At 39.7% G+C, this 18,424-nt stretch overlaps 1 long non-coding RNA gene across 1 annotated transcript in view; it reads right to left on the reverse strand.

The window, feature by feature from the left end:
* The window catches only part of LOC102023525, a 31,974-nt gene extending 15,714 nt beyond the window's left edge, over positions 1-16,260 (reverse strand). The window contains exon 1 of the long non-coding RNA XR_001232114.1: positions 16,002-16,260. This is a non-coding gene — a long non-coding RNA (uncharacterized LOC102023525). The remainder of the gene's footprint in view (positions 1-16,001) is intronic.
* Between the last annotated feature and the right edge of the window lie 2,164 nt (positions 16,261-18,424).

The raw sequence follows: 18,424 nt of genomic DNA on the forward strand, positions 1-18,424 counted from the left end.
GACCTTGCACTTGCCAGGCAGGCGCTTTTGCCGCTGAGCTAAATCCCCAGCCCCGAAAATTTTGTTTTAATAAGTGATGAATAGTATAAACACAGTGTACTATAGCATAATGTAAGACCTCCATAACAAATAGGACAACTTAAGAATTACCATCAACTCTCTTCTAAATATTATATTTGCCATGGTATTTTCCCCTATTACTCTCTTTGTGTTTCATTTCTTGGTGCAGAGCTTGCCTAAGAATAGAATTAAGCCAGGTGTGGTGGTGCACGCCTGTAATCCCAGCACTCAGGAGGCTGAGGCAGGAAGATCATTGTGAGTTTGAGGCCAGCCTAGGCTACAAAGTGAGCTCAAGCCCAGCCTGAACTGTACAGTGAGACCCTGTCTCAAAAAAAAAAAAAAAAAGAATAGAATTAAAATTGTCCCACATGTCTGCTTCTCTGTAGGCCTCTAACCAGCATGAACATAGCAAAACATAAACTTATTGAGCACACCGGAAAACTTCAAAGTTATCATAAATTAGAAAGCTCATATGTAAATGACTCATTTATTAATTAAGTTGATTTCCGAAGGATGCATTTCCAGTTCTTTAACTATAAAATAAGGTTACTGCATTGCCTGCTCAAAAAAAAAATTAACAAGATTAGATCATTTTAAAAAGTTACTAATACTTTACAAAGGAAAACTTAGGGAAAAACATGGGGAGTACAACCACAGACTGGGTAAGTAAATTACAGTGTGACCACGGACTACACCATTAAAAACTTGTTGAAAATGAAGGGGTCTGCATGACCTGACAAGGAATGGGGTTCATAGTGTACAAGAAGCCCAAATGGAGTGTCTCAGAGAGGTGTGTTCAGTGTGAACGAGCAGATCTTGAAATCCACCTTGGCTTCTTACCTCTCCTCTTCCTCTTTCACTGTCCATCCTTCAGGTGAGAATCCCTCACTGTGGTAAGGAACTGGTGGTCTCACACCCCCACCAGCACTCCGGCATGCGGCCCTTCCTCAGGGAGCACCTGTGCTCCCAGGCTGCACTCCCAGCCCCAGGCCCTCGCTCAGGAAACGTCCTTGTACTCCCAGGGCTCTTCACAGCTCAAGCTCTCACCCCTGCCTCTCCAAGGTCTGTTCTGAAGTGCAGCTGGAGTTGCCTTTCCATGGAACCCTACCCTGTTCATTGTTTTGCTGAAACTCCCCAGGGCCCCTCCTCAAGGCTGAGAGCCAGTCCTGATGGTGGACTGCCTGGGCTCCTAACCAGGCCTGTCCTGCCACCCTGCCTCTCCCTTCTCGCTCCTGTGCTCTCCTGGCCTTCAGCCAGGCAGTCCCCCGGAGCCCATTTTTCTTCTGTACGCACAGGATGATCTTACAGCAAGTAGCACCATGATCACTGGGCACTTCCTCTCAGCCTTTTCTCAGTGGCCACCTTCCCCGGGAGGCATTCCGTGGGGCACTGCTTTACAACTTTTTGTTTTGTTTTGCTATCTTAAAGAGAAAAAATAACAACAAAGACAGAACACAAAAATAATAAAAATGATACAGAATTTCCAAACAATACAGATGATAGGAAATGAACAATGGTTGTAATATTATATTGCATATTATTATCTTCAACGAAGTTGCTCAGATTACCAGATATAAGAATACAAGATTGATCAAACAATGAACTTGAAAGAGTAAATAAAAACCCAAAAGGTACAATAGATACTGTGAAAGGGAAAGAAACTGCTCAAAGGGAAGGAACAATTGGGATGAGGGAATGGAGAAAAGAAAGAAAGAAGAAAGGGGGAAAGAAATATATATATATGTATATATCCATACAAGGATAGCTGGGATGATTGTACTGCGGATATCCATTGGTTTATTGAAAGGAACAATTAATACTTAATTTTCTGACCAATTTTACATGCTTATATTTGGTAATCTGAGCAACTAATTTGAAGACAACAATATGAATATGACAACCACTGGTGAATTCCTACCATCTTGTTTAGTACAGCTTTGTTTTAAAGTTAGCTGATTTCTATTTCTTACCTCATTTGCTTCAGCCCAAATGCTCACCACTCCCTTTATCTATAATTCTGATTTATGATTTAATTCTGAGCATTTGTCTCTCCTAATATACTGTACCTTACCTATTTACCAAATTTATTATTTATTGTCTGAGAATAACTATGTCTGAGAATGCACTTAATAAACATTTGTGAAGGAATTATTTTTCTTTTTTTAAATAATACAGATCCTAGCTTCAAGGGACACACATAAACTGATAGCACAGGCGTGACTGAAAAATATAGACAGGTGAATAGAGATTTTCTACTTTACTTTGTATAGATCGGGAATGTTAGAATTTTTAAAAGTATTATCACTTTGATCATAGCTATGTAAATCCAGCGTCAAAGAAACAAAAATCTCCTATCTTTAATTCTACTATTCCAACTCATTCTGTACTGATTTTCTTTTCATTACAAAGGAAACCTTTTGTTTAATTTTTTAAAAATCCGTGTCAGTCCGTGGCTGTTGTTGGTAATGCTTACCTTCACTGTGGTGAGCTGGCACACGCACATGACACAGCCTCGTTCTTTACCTCCCCGTCCTTTCTGTCCTCCTTGTCCCCCATCTCTAACTTTCCTACTGCAAAGCAAACCAGCTATCTCCCTGCTTCCTATTATCTATCTGATATTTGCATCTTAAATTACTCATATTTTTGGTTTCTCAGTATAAGAGAAAGTTTCCAATATTTAAGCAAGTGCATCTAATTTACTTCACTTAATTTTATGGTCTCAAAGTGCACCCGTTTCCTACAAATGACTCAAATTTAATGTTCTTTATGGCAGAATAGTACTCTATTGTGCACAAATACCAGATTTTCTTTATTTGTTCATCTGATGATGAATATACAGCTCACTTCCAAAATTTGAATACTGTGAGTTTGGATGTTGCACATGTGCATGTGCATGCACCACTATAATATGGGGGAAGTTTTTGTTTGTTTGTTTTCCCTGGTTCCGAGAATCGAACACATGACCTTGCATTTACCAGGCAGGCGCTGTGCTGCTGAGCTAAATCCGTAGCCCTCATCACTATAACATGATGTCCATAACTCTTGTTTAAATCTCCCCATCAGTTTTGGTGATACGCCCAGTTTTATAATATTAATTCTGCCTATCCAGGTACAGGAAATAGCTTTCCATTTTCTGATATTGCCCCAATCTACTTTCTTAGAATACTATAGTTTTTATTACAGAAGTCTTTCACTTTACTCATTAGGTTAACTTCTAAGTATTTAGCTTTTCTTGAAGCTATTGCGAATGATACTGCTTTTTAAATTTCTTCCTCAGGGGCCTAATTATTTGTATACATGAACTTTGCTGTGTTTTATATCTTCACTTTGTATTCTGCTATCTTGTTTAAGTTGTTTATTAATTCCAAGAGCCTTTGGCCCTTTGGTGGGATACTTTTGGGGGTTTTCTGTGTTAAAAAAAAAATGTCACCTGCAAATATGGATAATTTGTCTTCTTCTTTTTTCTTTTTGGTTTTTTCCTGTGCTGGGAATCAAACTGATGACCTTGCGCTTGCCAGGCAGGTGCAGTGCTGCTGAGTTAAATCCCCAGCCCCTGTCTTCTTCTCTTTCTATATGTGTCCTAAAGGAAAGATGCTTAGTCTACATTCACTGTATATTAAGGATAGCTAACAAGCAGACTGGAGATTTCAGTGCCACTCATCTTTCAGGTACACTTTGCCCACAGTTTCTAATGAAGCTATGCTTCAATTTGGAGTAAACTGCAGAGTTGGAAGTCAGTGTGTAGATGTGTATGGGATAGTTGTGTATGTTTCCATATCTGTAAAGCTCATTAACCAGTGGATATCACCAATACTTCTACTTTCCAACTCAAGGGCAGGTTCAAATGTCGAGAATGAAATTCACAGTTCAGGGAGGCACAGGAGCTACTCTTCATACAGTGCTTCTATTGGCTTGTCATAGCACCCCCATAAGTAGAGGAGATCCCTGTGGAACACAGAAAGACAGGTACCCACATCCCCATTCATTGATGGGATCTAACAAATTGATCTAATCTAATGAGGAAGAGTGTAGAGGAAAAGTGAACTCAGGATACTGGGAAGAGTGGGGGAATAGAAAGAAATTAGATACATGCCTCAAAATACAGGCAGGAGGATAGCAATGGATTTCTATACTACAGAAGGTCACTACTGGGCATGACAAGCTGTGATATATTTCAAAGTATCTAGAAGAGCACCAAAGCTCCTAACAGAAATAATTTATGTTTGATGAGCTGGAAGAGCTTATTAAGCAATTTGATAGTCATGTATACAGGTATCAAGTCAGAATAATGAAACCCAGAAGGATGCATAATGATACATTGATTTACGAACTTAATTTGTTTTACAATTTTAGTGAAGGTGGCTGCATTTCTGTGCTGGGAAGCTGGCCGCAGTCGTGTCTATCCCCAGATGCATTTGCAAATGGAAGCAAAATTCTGCTAAACGCTTTTGTTTGCAAACTTGTTTGCAAAGAGAAGGATTCATGAACCAACATATTACTACATAAGTATCGTGTGTCAATAAAAAATAAATGAATGAAAATAATTATCTACCAGACTGCTGTTAAGATTTATCAGTGTTTTCTGGGAGAATGAGCCTCTGTGTCATATTCAAATTGTGCTTCATTTTGATCAAATAATCCTGATATTAAAGCAGGGTTTGAAACAGTCACTGTTTTAAAAAAGGGTAAACTCTAGCGGTAAGAAAAAGAAAACAGGAGGAAAACATGAAGAGTTGTATGTGCTGATGACACGGTCTATGGAAGACAAGGGCGTCTGGAAGTCACAGTTGCATGGAAGGTGTTAAAGGACTGCAAAGTAAATCTTATACTTCATCGTCAGCCTTGGAAACAGAATTACATGCCTTTCATCCAACCACTCATTCGCTCACCAGGTGCAATAAGTTGAGGTCAGTGGTAGGCACATGGGTACATTTGCAGATTAACTCAACATGTGCCTTTGGAAACACCGCCTGAGAAATTCAGTGAGGTCAAGTGTCTGTTGCTTCCTGCCCCAGAGCAGCTCTTGTCAGGCCCACTTGCAGTTCTCCCTTCGTTTCCTGACGGGACTCAGCCAGTCTCAAAGCTGCCAGAAGTGTACAGCCGTTTACACAATCTGACTGCTTGAGCAGCTCACGTGCCCAGCTGCTTGGACTGTGACACACAAGGCAGCTGTGCTAGCCCACAGGCTTTGCTCGGCCACCCAGGAGCTCTCCCTGGAGAGGAGAAGCCGGGCTCCAGCCCACCTGGCTGCAGCAGGACACTGAGAGGTCAAGCTGGGAGAGGTCTGGAGTCTGTAAACCATCACCTCCAGTCCTGAACAGGGCAGAGCAGGCTTCTAAGGGTACTTCAGAATCTACAGCCACAGTACTTACTGTGAAGGTTAGCATTTCACTTCTCAGGGACGGGTGTTTGGGAGGACAGAGATTAAGAAATGGGCTCCAGACAAACATAAAGTTCAGTCCACGTAGGTGCCATGCAGCTCGACAGTTTTGTGATTATGTGTTATTTACCATCTAGGTATCAGTGGCCACATATTTCTAAGACAGGAAAAATAATAAAACCAATCTCATAGAGCTATCAGGAGTAACGGAGAGAAAGTATACCCATGAATTACTGTATTTCCCGTAATGTTGTAAGTCTTGATGCTGCTAACCTTAGTGATCCACATTTTTAGAACTTTAAAAAGAAAATTTCCTAGGTTCTAAACTTGCTGTCCTTATTCTCCTGATTTATTCCAATATTTATTGAGCTCCTCCTTCTTGCCAGTTTAAAGAATATAAAGCAATACACACATCAAGATGCTATTGCTCCTTCAGTCTAAGAGCATCATGTGATTGAAGGAAGTAAAAGTGCACTTACCATTTTCTGTGTACATAAACGTGCACCAATTCATCATGAAAAGCACTGTGCACATAGATTAGCAATACTCACGGTAACCTCAGAAGTAAATTTTACCAATGGTTTACAGGAAGGAGCGGAGCCTTGCCTTGAAGTAGTATGTGATGAAGCAGGATACAGAGCTTCATAAACTATGGTGACCTAGAATTAGATGCTGTCCTTTCCCCCACGACAAAGTGCTGTGCCTTTGAGAGTTTCTCAGCACCTGAAGTGACTTGACTGAAATGAGAACAGTGGCTGGTTCATGGGGGTTTCTGAAGATTCAATGGAAATCATACCCAGTACTCAATCAAATTTCTGATACATGTTTGATTACAAAGTGCTGCCATTTGAATGTAGTTTTGTCTGGCTTATAAATCTTAAATCATATAATCTTATTTTAAATTATAAAGGAATGGGCTAATGGAATGTTTTTTAAGAAAAGTATTAAAAATCATCTTAGGTAGAATCTTTTCTGGATCTTAAATGTATGAATTTGTTTTTTTAATTCCCTATAAATTTCCAACAAGTGAGGAAAGAGATGCCTGTATTAAGTAGGGAATGGGCAATATTGCTCTCATAAACCAGTCCAAAACACAGTGGTTTATGTAAGATGGAAACTTACTGCTTTCTCTCACACGTAACAGTGCAGAACACTGCAGTGCTGTGTGTGCCGGATGTAACAAACCATTCTACTCCACAGATTGTTGGCAGCTGGCTTGCTCCTTGATTGCAGTTTCAGCCCACAAAAAAATCAAGACAGCAGATTGCATCCTTGAAGGAAGTGACCCGGGAGCTGCAAACAAGGTGTCCACCTGCATCCCAGCCAGCCTCACAGAAGGCTGAGCAGCACTGCCTAGCAGGTCAGGTAAAATCACGCTTGAGTGAGACAGTTTGAGAGGTGGTAACTGTAGCTGGAGAAATGTAATATTGATTTCAGTTGCACTGACCATGTTGCCCTCCCCCAATAATCTGGTTGATTTTACTTTCATGTGTCACTGGATAGGATGACTAGTAGGGTTATAGATTGATAGTGTCTTCCTAATTTGATCTATAAAACATAACACTTCCAGACAGCTCAAATAGGATCTCCTACATCAGGTCTTTTGTGCTGATGACATAACTAATTTCTTTCTCCTCCAGTTTTCTCAGTCACTAATGTTTTGTTGTCACTGTCTATACACCTACCTTCCCTTACCTCGAATTTTTTTACATAGTTAGGGATCTTGTCTTATGTACCTTAGTAACAAAAGGGCCAAGCAGTAGGTGTATAAAGTGCTATAAATTGAATGTAGAATAAACAAATGAACCGGAAAATTGTGCAGGAATGTTTTAAGTTGTGGCTGATTTGTCAAGAGCACTTTATGGGCATTGTTATGTAACACTGTTTGAAGAGTGAGTAGATAACACCAAGATGTGTTCCTGAAGCACATTCAAGGGTGCTTGGTCCTATACTGAGTAGATCCTTGATTCCCTCAGACAGACAGAAACATTTACTTACTGAAACAGTAAACAGTAATGCATGGGCAACTTCAAAGTCAATATAGTTATTTGTGCCACAAAAAGGGTTTTAATAAAACGTTTCTTTCCCATCTACTACATTTCCATTATTCTCAATTGAGTCTTTTTAAAGTCTGTGACTCCAGGGAAGTATATGGGAGGCTTCTCACCTTCCCAAAGCAGTTCATGAAACCTTAAAATGGTTCTTTTTCTGCTCCAAACAAAAGCATCTAGCCTAGTGATTTATTACACTTTTCTCTCTTTTCCTAAAATTTTACTATGTTTTTTTTAAAAAGTTTACCTGCTTTTAATATTCATTTCCCTGGCAAGCTGTCCTACTTTTTCTTCCTTTTCTTTTTTTTCCCCCAGAAATGATATCTTTCCTTCTCCCATCTGACACCAGCCAGCACTGGGTTGAAGTTCTTTTCCACAAATCACTGCCTTCGTCTTTTCAGCCTCAGTGTAATAACAGGTCTTTCTCCAAGCATTTGGGTTTCAAATCAGACAGGTATCAAGATGTAGTCTCATGTTGCCTGCCCTGTTTTAGTATTATCTACTAAGGTCCTAAGGTTATATCCTCAGATCCTTAATCATGTACAACAAACAGTGTATTTAACAAATAAACATAATGATGCTTAGACTATTGTTAATTTTCAAAGAAGATATAGAACATGTACAACATGCCAGCAATTAGTAAATCTGAAAATCTTCATTGGTTTTTGGTGAATTTTACTTCAAATATATGTTATATTCAAATCTATCTTGAAACAAGCTCAACTATGTTTATTCTTAGTCAAATGTCCTAATGAAATATATGCTGTCTAGCAAATAACTTTTCTAAAAAAACTGCTATTTGGGAAAGTTCAGTAAAATATTTCATGTCTGCATTGCTTATCAATTTTGCAATGTGTGTGCTTTGTGTGTGTCTATATTCAGGCATATATGTGCCTAAATTTTGAGCTGTCTCTTTTTCTGTTCCTGAAACTACAGATACTCTGTATAGTATAGATGCTCCATAAATGTTTGTTGAATAAAACATCAGGGTTTTACTCACTTCAGAATCTACTAGGTATCATGAATTATTCCAAACACTACCAAACCAAGGCACATAAAATCTTTGCTTTCAAACAATTCACAGTACAGCTGGGGACAGAGACAATTGCTGTGACTGGTTACCTAACAAGTCCAATAAAATGAGCAGATTCCAGACTTAGTTGGTCTAAGCATGTGATTTAATTTGATAATTTTTAAAAAGACAAGTAGTAGTTTTCCAGGTAAAGAAAAAAAGGTTGAAGTTGAAAATGGACTACATATCTGGGATTTTAAACACTGCATAAAATATTTTTTAGCTATTTAAAATTATTATGAATATTTTAAGAACTATGCCCTTGTGGTCTGGTTTGCTGACTTGAAAAGCTCATTGGAAATTAGAGAATTCAGTGAGCAGAAGTAAATGTTCAGAGTTGACTTCATACTTTCTGCACCTGCATAGTCCTGGCACTTTCCCTGTCCCTCAGCATTTCTGTGCCCACTGACATGGTCTGTGAAAGCCGGAATTCCTCTGAATGGTGCTACAGAGTTGAAGATACCTATAATAACTGTGTATACTTGTCCTCTATGCACAGTATGCAGACACAGAAGCCAGACAACTAGAAGCAAAGGTAGTAGACACTTATTAGCTGTGTAATCTAGATAAGTATCACAGAGTCATGGAGATACAGTGTTTTCAAACTTCAGAGAGATCCAAGAGCAATGACTCAGGGTGGTATTGTGAAAACTAAATGAGATAAAAATGTCTGTATTACTTTGCATTTTCTAGAGGAACAGGACCAACAAGAAAAAGGGTTTGTTATGAGAAATTGGCTCATGTGATTAGGAATGGTGACCATTCCCAAGATCTTTTGGATGAGTCAGCCAGCTGGACACCCAGGAGATCAGTGGTGTAGTTCCTATTGAAAGGCCAGCAGGACTGAACCAAGAAAGAGCTGACATTTCAGGTGAATTCCAAAGGCATGAATAATTGATGTCCCAGTTTGAGGAAGCAGAAATCAGTAGTTCTCTCTTACTGAGGAAAATGGAGCCTGTTGTTTGTATTTAGACCTTGAGCTGGTTAGATGAGGCTTATCCACACTAGCAAGAACAATCCACTTTTCTCAGTCTACCAATGGAAATGTTAGGTTCATCCCAAAGTACCCATAGACACCCCTAGGAAAATGTTTCACTGAATATCTGGGAACCCATGGCCTGATCAAATTGACATACAAAATTAACCAACACAGTATCAAAGTTCCTTGCACAATGATTGAAATGGAGCTTTATAAAAATCTAAAAGAAACAAAAGAACAAATGGAAACATTATAAACACAAAGGCAAATGGCTCCCCTAATCCCTGTTTCATAGCAAACAGGAAATAATTACTCCTGAGGAAGTTGAGGATCATTGCAGAGAGCAAGCTACAGTGAGCAGGCAACTGATCTCACAATTCACAGTAATATGCAGGGCAGTGGCTGCTTTCCCAGCAGTAAAGGTGGCTTACAATCAACATAGCAAACCACAAAATGAGAAAATCAGTATGTGGCCAACCCAAAGGACAGCATTCTGACCACAAGCTGGGATGCCTGATGAGCCATAATCTAGTGGTAGTCCAACACGGAAATGAAGGGGAATCCTTCTACTGGATTTCGTAGCTCTTGGTTGATGCTGTATTCATCATGCCCAATAAGACCACAGATGAGGGCATAGAAACCACAGAGAAGTGTTAAACTTAACATTTATTAAGAAAATAAAGAGAATTTCATGAAGAAAAATAACTATAGCGTGAACAACACAGAGTAAGATTTCCAATAGAGTCCACTGTTTTCACTTGTCCACCTCTGAACCCTCCACACTCGCAGAGTGCCTACTTGTGCCAGGTGGATGCTGATTGGTGTTACTCATGTCTCATTCGTGTAACAACACCTAGGGCCCTTAAAAGTATCCATTTTACAAATGATGACACTGGAGCTCAGAAATAAAGATTAATATTGCATACCTAGAGAACACTGGTGTGCGATTCAAACCCAGGTCCTCTTATCCCAACATTAGAATGCAAGATAGTCACAGGTATTTTTCAGTCTATTACTGTATGAAGCTTGATAAATTGAGATGTAATTTCTGAAGTCTCTGTAAACTATAAGAAATTTGGCTTCTTACATACTAAAGGGAAAATAAAACCTATCCATATCACATAGCAAAGTAGAAAAGTTTTAACTAAAGCAAGTTACTTATACTTGGGGTACAATTATCATGGTGAAAGGGGAAAATGGGTGTTAATTTCATCAAGGTAGGAAGAAAGAGGGAGAACTTCCCGCCTCAGAATGCCTTTAATTTGCCTCCAACATTAAACGTTCGCTATGGGTGTTTCATGATATTTTTCTGTGGCTGAGAAAACTGGCTTTTAGTGGACACTATTCTAGTACAAAGGATTTAAAGACTAGATATGCAAACTAAATCTTTGGAAGTGAATTTAGAAAATACATTTATAAAAGCTATTACTATAACTGATTTTTTTCAACAAAAATGTAATGAAATAAATCTTAACAACTGATAAAACTAAGTAAAGGTAAATTGGCATTTCTTGTACTGTTCCTATAAAGTTTGTTAATTTAAATGGTATTGGGAATAAAAGCAAAGGCAAAAAATGTTTGCTCTCTAAAACTTAATGACCTTTATAGCTGAATAAGCTTAGTCTGAATACCATGTATGCCATTTCATAAATGTGTGATTCTGAGAGTAATTTAATCCTTCCAAGTATCAATATTCTCAGTAAAATGGGATAGGAGAATCTGGTCATGCACATTTGTTGTGAGAATTAAAATGTTTGATGTGCAGTACTTAAATACAGTTAATATAAGTAACATATCTTACATCATATGTCTATGTGTGCATATATGTAAAATTATTACTGTTTGCATGATGATTTTAATTTGCCTGAATTATCTAAAACTCTCTTCAATATTTCTCTTTAAGGACACATGACTCAGATTTACTGTGAAAAGATTTGCTAGATGTAGTGTCTTTAAAATATCTAACTTGATCATAGAGTCAAATGTATAACACTTTGAATAATTGCATCTGTCTTTGGGGAAAGTGAAAGGGTTATCTTTATAAGGCTAATAATAAAACTTCTCAGAAGTGTGAACAGATTTGTTTTATAGGTTTCAGTCCTCTCTCTGCAATGATTTGTCAAAACAAAATCTTTTCCCATAGGAAAATTTGTCAGTAAACCCAACTTTCCCCAGCTACTATTTAATAGCCTTTCCCTTTTACAGGCCCATCAAAAACGCAGAAAATCTACTGCATACAAAAAGTTATAATTGTTTAAAAATACAGTTTATGTAAAATTAATATTATTTCTGTTGGTAAAATTACATAAATGATACTAATACCACCTGACACTTTCTAAGCTTCCTCCTAAATTGAAGTTACAGCATTATTGAATCTATATAGCATCTTTTAAGTTGCAAAATTATGAACGTAAAAAATAGGTCAGTGGTTGCCAGAGTTAAGGCTGAGAAGAAAGAAGAAGTTGGAAAGGGAGGCCAGTAGCCATACAAGGTGTGCATGAGGGATCTCGCAGGAATAGGACCGCTAGAATCACTCTTCCTCTCGACTGTGGTCATGAACACACAAACCCAAATAAATGCACACACATTCAGTATCTACACTTGTGAATGGAGATAAGATATACAATCTGAATAAAGTTTGTGAATTTTTGGTCAATACTGGGAAATGAATAGCTTTGCATTCCCTAGCCTTTCTGAACTTTTTCATTTTGAGACAGTCTTACTAAGTTGCTGAATTGCCTATTGCTGGGCTGTGATTTGTGATCCTCTTGCCTCAGGCCCTGACACCTAGCTAAAATTGTTGGGTTTGTCAATTCCAGTGTCCTGCTTATAAGGACTGTAGTGTTGCTGTGGTTTTATAAGATGTTAGATACCACTAGGGAGGGGTATAGTGTGCGAAGGATATGCTATATCTCTCTGTATGATTTCTTCTAACTGCACATGGACCTATAGTTATCTCAAGTTTAATGGGGAAAACATATGACTTAATGTCTTTTATCTAGATGCATTCTTATCATAAATCTTCTAGGCAGAGAAACTGTTTTAGGCCACTTCACCTATTTTAATAACACTTTGGGCTTTGTCCAAATTCCAGGTAGACTTTTGCCTTTTCTAACACAAAACTCCCGGTTCTTCAGCATAAAACAAACATACTGGGCTGAAGTGGATGTATTCGATCTGTCACTTGATAAATGAAGGAAAACATCTCCAGGAAGAGCAGGAGCCGCATGAGTGAACAGTTTCTTGAGGATGCCCAAGGGAAAGATGAAGTCACCAGTCTCTAGCAGGACACCGGAGCGAAGCAGCCTGCCTGGCAAGCCTGCCACCAACGACGGCCATCCTCATGAGTCTGGGATCAATTAAGGGCAAGTGAACTTCTAACCCATGTGAACTGCCACCGTTGAGGTCTGGCCATGGTGATCTCTGAATTTCCAGGGGTTAATCACAGCTCTTAGTGGCTGACAAGGACCGCCCTTCCTTTGTGTACCTTAATGCGCCAAGTTATGGCCTTTGGGGCCCCAGAAAGGATAAAGTTCCTTCCCCTCTACTTTCAGGGTAGGAAAAATAAAGATAAGACTAGAAAAACAACCATGCTGTATGACAGTGTAATAAGTGCTCAATATATATATTTTGTGTGTGTGGGGGTTATTATTTTAAAGAATAAAAGAAGGATAACACAGTAATAGGGAGGGCTTACCAAATTATAGACAAAGTGGTAGGAAATTATCAATGGTTGTTGTTTTATATATTGTTATCTACAAGATAGTTTCTCAGGAAGACAAATAGACAAATAATAGTGAGTTACAGACAAAAGTGGTAGGAGATTATCAATAGTTGTCATACTATACTTTGGTATCTTCAAAGTGACTTCTAAGGAAAATAAATAGAGCTATACATGAGTGACCAATTGAACAATCATTCACTATTCTCAATGGCTGTTGTAGGAAACACATAATGATAAACATACATCCATTTACAAAATAGCATAGGAACAATACAAACATTACAGAGTTATGGACAGATTAGTAGGAAAATATCAATGGCTGCTGTAATACATGGTGGTATCTTCAAAGTGGTTTCTCAGGAAGACAGAGATATGCAAGAAAGATCTAACAAGTAGTTACAGCCTACTTGTGAAAAATAGCATATTACCTCCTCATCAATGACTCCTTTCACTGAGGTGTGACAGCTGGAATGTGCTCGATATATTTTTATCAAATATTTATTTATTTGAAATAAACCTTAAGAAGAATTTCAACTCACAGTTCTTGATCTGTACACCAGAAACAAAATCAACCATCAGTTTAAATGCTCCCTATGTATCAGACATTGTCTTTATATATGAAGCACCAGCCAGTCCTTTCAAGTATTCCATGCAGGAGGGGTTTGTTTGATGAGGCCATGGAGGCAGAGGCAGACTGAAGGACTTGCCAGCTCGCTAAGCCATAAGTGGCAAAGCTGGGTGTCAACACAGCCAGTGTAATCCCCCTGGTGTGATAAAGGCAACAGCCTGCACTGCATCAAAAGAGTTCCAGGGAGTGTCTGTACATTACTCAGAAGCCTGTGTTCAACAGAGCAGGCATCCTTCCTGCTTTGGATATTACCCAGAATTCACATACAGAAATTCAAATGGCATTCTAATAGCTCACTTGATGTTTACAGCTATCCTCTGCTATAGTCATTATTGTCCCAAGTTTATCAGTGAGAAAGGAGTCAATGTGGTCCAGCAGTTTAAAGTGGTAACCATATAGCAAGTGGTGAAGTCTGTCTCCAGAGTTCCCCCTTCCAAATCCAGGTTTGCGTACTACTATCTTTTGCATTTCACAATCAACCTGGTGCTAGCAAGAGTGTTAGTTCACTTTGAAGAGGTGGCCCTAACTATTTCATTGCATTAAGCTTTCTGTGATTCCATTTGTCCATCGTGATAAGAAGCCTGCACTTTCTATCTTAGTGGTTCCACGTAAAGAAGAGACGCGATGGTGCCGGTAAGACTTTGCTTGCTAACCTAGAAGGCACTTTTAGTTGCCATTCCCATTATTATTTTTCAGAATCATTTTTACATCCAGAAAACAATACCAAGATGGGAAGCTCCTTGGATTATTATTTTTTCATTAAAGTCTGAATTCATTTTTCATGTGCTAATTAATTCATTTGTTGCACAAGTAGATTATGAACATTATTCAATGAATTTCACTACACTAGAACTTGTAAATGTAAAAGTAACAACACTATGCCTACATATCATTTGTGAAATTGCAATTGTCCACCAGTCAAGTCTTACCATATTCCATCCTGTTCCATGGAAGAATCTTCCCAAATCTACATAAGTTTAAGTGTGTAGCATTAGTATTGGCATTTATGAATTTACGTTCTGAGTTCAACTCAGTCACTAATTACTACTTCCTAAAAAATGATCACAAATGAGCATGCTTTCACCTTCACTGCAGCTCATGTGTTCTGTCCCACAACTCTCAATTTCTGTCTTTCAAGCTCTCTCTTACACACACACATACACACACACACAAACACACACCTTTTTGAGACTAGGCAGTGTGCTAGGCTGTGATTATTCAGAGATAACACAAAGTCTCATGAATCTCATCAACTGTGCAGAAGTCCCCAAAATTAAGTCAACTGCTGTAATTAGAAAGATTAATATAGAGCAGTTTGCTACTAATTCATAACCTTGAACAGTCACTTAGCCTTTGTCCTGGTAGTCTCTGCTACACTAAACTAGATGAATAAGTGGTTCTGCAAACTAAAAAATTCTGTGTAAAAATGTTTTAAAATTGCTAACATCTAGGGTTTATTTGCAAAATGAGACTAAATGTTTTCTAGTCACCCCAAGGTGTCATGTTACATGCCCTCTCTGTCAGACTCTGAATTTCTTGGCATCTTTGAAAATAACTATCACCTCCTTGTGAATGGAAATATATTCTCCAGAGCTGTTTTCCCAATAACATTTATTTTAACAATAACATGCTTAGTTTGCTGTGTAAATAACTTCACTGATTAGGCAGCCAGTGCAGCTAAACACTGTTGAGTTATAATTATAGCTATATAATTATTGAACAATCTCATAATAACTACAAAAGAATCCCTGTTTGTTTACACAAAGCAATTTAAAACTTGTTTCTTCTCCTTCTCCTTTTTCTTGTTTAAAGGAAAACTGAAGATGATTTTGTCCAACCCTGAAGCCCCAGAGTACAATTAAGGCCTCTGAGCGGGACGGGACTAGCAGGCTCTTCTCTGGTTGAAGTGTGGAGCTAGTGCCATGATTTGTTTTCATTTGATAAACAGAGAGAGCTGTTCTGTTCTGAGACCTCTTTCCCCCACACAGAAAGGGGGTGTTTATAGACAGCTGTGGGGAATTACTCACAGGAGATTTACACAGTGGAAAAAGAAAACATCCTCTTTTCGTTTTGGAGCCGCCCAGCCCACCAAGGTTTACAGACTTACTGGACGGCAAGATGGACTTCGGTTCACTGCAGACTTCTTTGGAGAAGGAGTCCCCACCTGCCAGGACAGCCACAGATCCAAAGAAGGGGCCAAGTTCCGCTGAGGACAGGAGGAGCACAGAGGACCAGGGTACCCCAAAGGGCTGTGCTGCGCAGACAGAGCCAGACAGAGCAGGGCTCTGTTAAAGTGTAACCTGTAGAGTGAAAGTACAGATTGCACTAAGATCTTGGCAGAGTCATTAAACTCCCTCTGAGCCAATGATGGTGATATAGATTTTCTTTCATTTTATATGACTATATGGACATTGCATAAAGAATCTCTTATTTTAAATCTTTCCTCGACTTATCCTTTCTCTGTGTTACATTTAATTGTTTTACCTTGAGCCAATAAAAGGATGCAGAAAATGGGAAATTTTGTTAAACAATTTCAGAGTAATTTCCTCAGTCATGCATCGAAATGAGCGGTTGAATTTTAATAAACCATTTGCTAGCTATACTGCCATTATGTCACAGCTGGGTGTTTCTGGGAGATATTTTAAGTAGGGCTCCTTTACACAGAGCTTAATTAAATTGAGCATTGCTGAGTCTTTCTTCTGTGTTGGTGGCATATGGTAGTTTGATAAGTAAGATAACTTAGAAGTTTTTTAAGCATTATTATGCTTTCTTATTGATAAAGTCTCTCATGATTAACCTGATTTTTTCTTCTTAAAATGTAACTTCCAATACTATTTTACCTATTTTACATTAGTGGATTTTTTTCCTCAGAGGGTTTGTAATTCTTAGGTGAAGATTAGCTGAAATTAAACACAATCAGTGATATTTGTTCCAGAGACCTCATAAAGTAGTTAGGATTTTCTATAGGCCCCCAGGTAAAATGATAAAAAAATACTTTCTAAAAATCTATTTAATTCATTTTTTAAAGATAGCATGCATTGGAAAACAAATGTGACATAATTAGGAAAGCACATTTACAAAAAATGTCACCTTTCCATGAGATTATTCCAAAGAAACTGTTTGCTTTACATAAATTATTCTGGAGTTGAAGCAGAAAGATGCTTATTCAGTTCTCTAAAGGAAATAAAATCAACATCCTAACTTTCAGTTCTTGGTGCTTTTTGATAACAAGTAAATATTTAACCTAAAGAAACAATTCTTTCTTCTGTGTTCCCTTCTTCTAGTCACGCTTCTTTCCACTGCATTCATTCGTATGCTTATGTTCATCTTCCAAATTTATTTTTATTCATATTTTTAAGCAATAAAGACTTTTAAAAATTATTTCTTTCCAGATCTACCTCACCTTGTCCACGTGGCATTTGTCGTTCTTTGGCATGGCTTATTTCACTGACTTATTTCACTGACTTATTTCTCCTCCGGGGCCATCCGTGTGGCTGCACGTGACAATGTTTCATTCTTTTCATGGCTAACTAATATTTTGCTGTATACATAAACCACGCTTCCTAACCCACAGCTCTGTCCACAGACGCCCAGGCTGATGCCAGGCTGATCTTGGCCTTTGTGAGCAGTGCCAGGGTCCTCGTGGCCCGAGCCCGGGTCCGGACGCCCCTCCATCGGTGCAACTGCCAGTTGGGAGGAGGGTCCCGCCTTCTGTGTGGCTGGACCCCCTGCTACTGTGCCATCACCAGAGCTGTTATTGGATGGGAAGGGCGGTCAGGGGCTGGGCGAGGGGGTCAGCGTGTGCGGGTGCCGCTGAGTGGGGAGCTGCTCTGGGGCTCTCAGGCAGTGGAGTGGCCGGGGGACAGCACCCTGCTGGGCGCTGCAGGGTGGCGCCGGGAAGGACTCCGAGCTTTCCCAACCCCTGACCTAGTGCACGAGTCAGTCTCCCCTACCTGATCACTGAGCGTGGTCTGTACATGCCTGTACCCCCTAAATGCACATGATTATTATGAGCAGGTAAAAATGCATGTAGAGCGAATCCAAGTTCAGTCATATAATTGTAGAAAAGGTGGAAGGAGCGCCTTCCCTGCAAGGAAGGGGTTGATTGATTGATGGTCAGTCGGGGGAGCGCCCCACCAGGCTGAGCGAGCCTGGCCCTGGGCCACAAGGTACGGGGAAGCGGAGCGGGGCTGCACGCTGGCCTCGCTGGGGGAGCTGCCCTCTGAGCTCGACCTTGGAGGACGCCGACCTACTTCCCGAGCGAAGGGCTGCTCTGCGGGAGGAGCCGGCCCGCGGGGCCGCAGCGTGGCCTCCAGCCTGGGTGCGGGGAGCTCTGGGCTGGACCCTTCAGCGTCCTCTGCCTGGTCTCAGGGTGGATTCTCTGCTCAGCATCCGTTGGCAGCGCAGACTCTCTGAACTCGGGCCTGGCTGGAGGACTTGCCGCCGCCGCCCCTGCAGTCTTCCCTCGGGGTTCCTGGACTCCGTAGACGGGCTCAGGACTTTGCCCTGGGCTCTGTCCGCGGTTGGATC

This window comes from Chinchilla lanigera, unplaced genomic scaffold (assembly GCF_000276665.1).
Source record: "Chinchilla lanigera isolate Chin_1 unplaced genomic scaffold, ChiLan1.0 scaffold00139, whole genome shotgun sequence".
Taxonomy (NCBI): domain Eukaryota; kingdom Metazoa; phylum Chordata; class Mammalia; order Rodentia; family Chinchillidae; genus Chinchilla; species Chinchilla lanigera.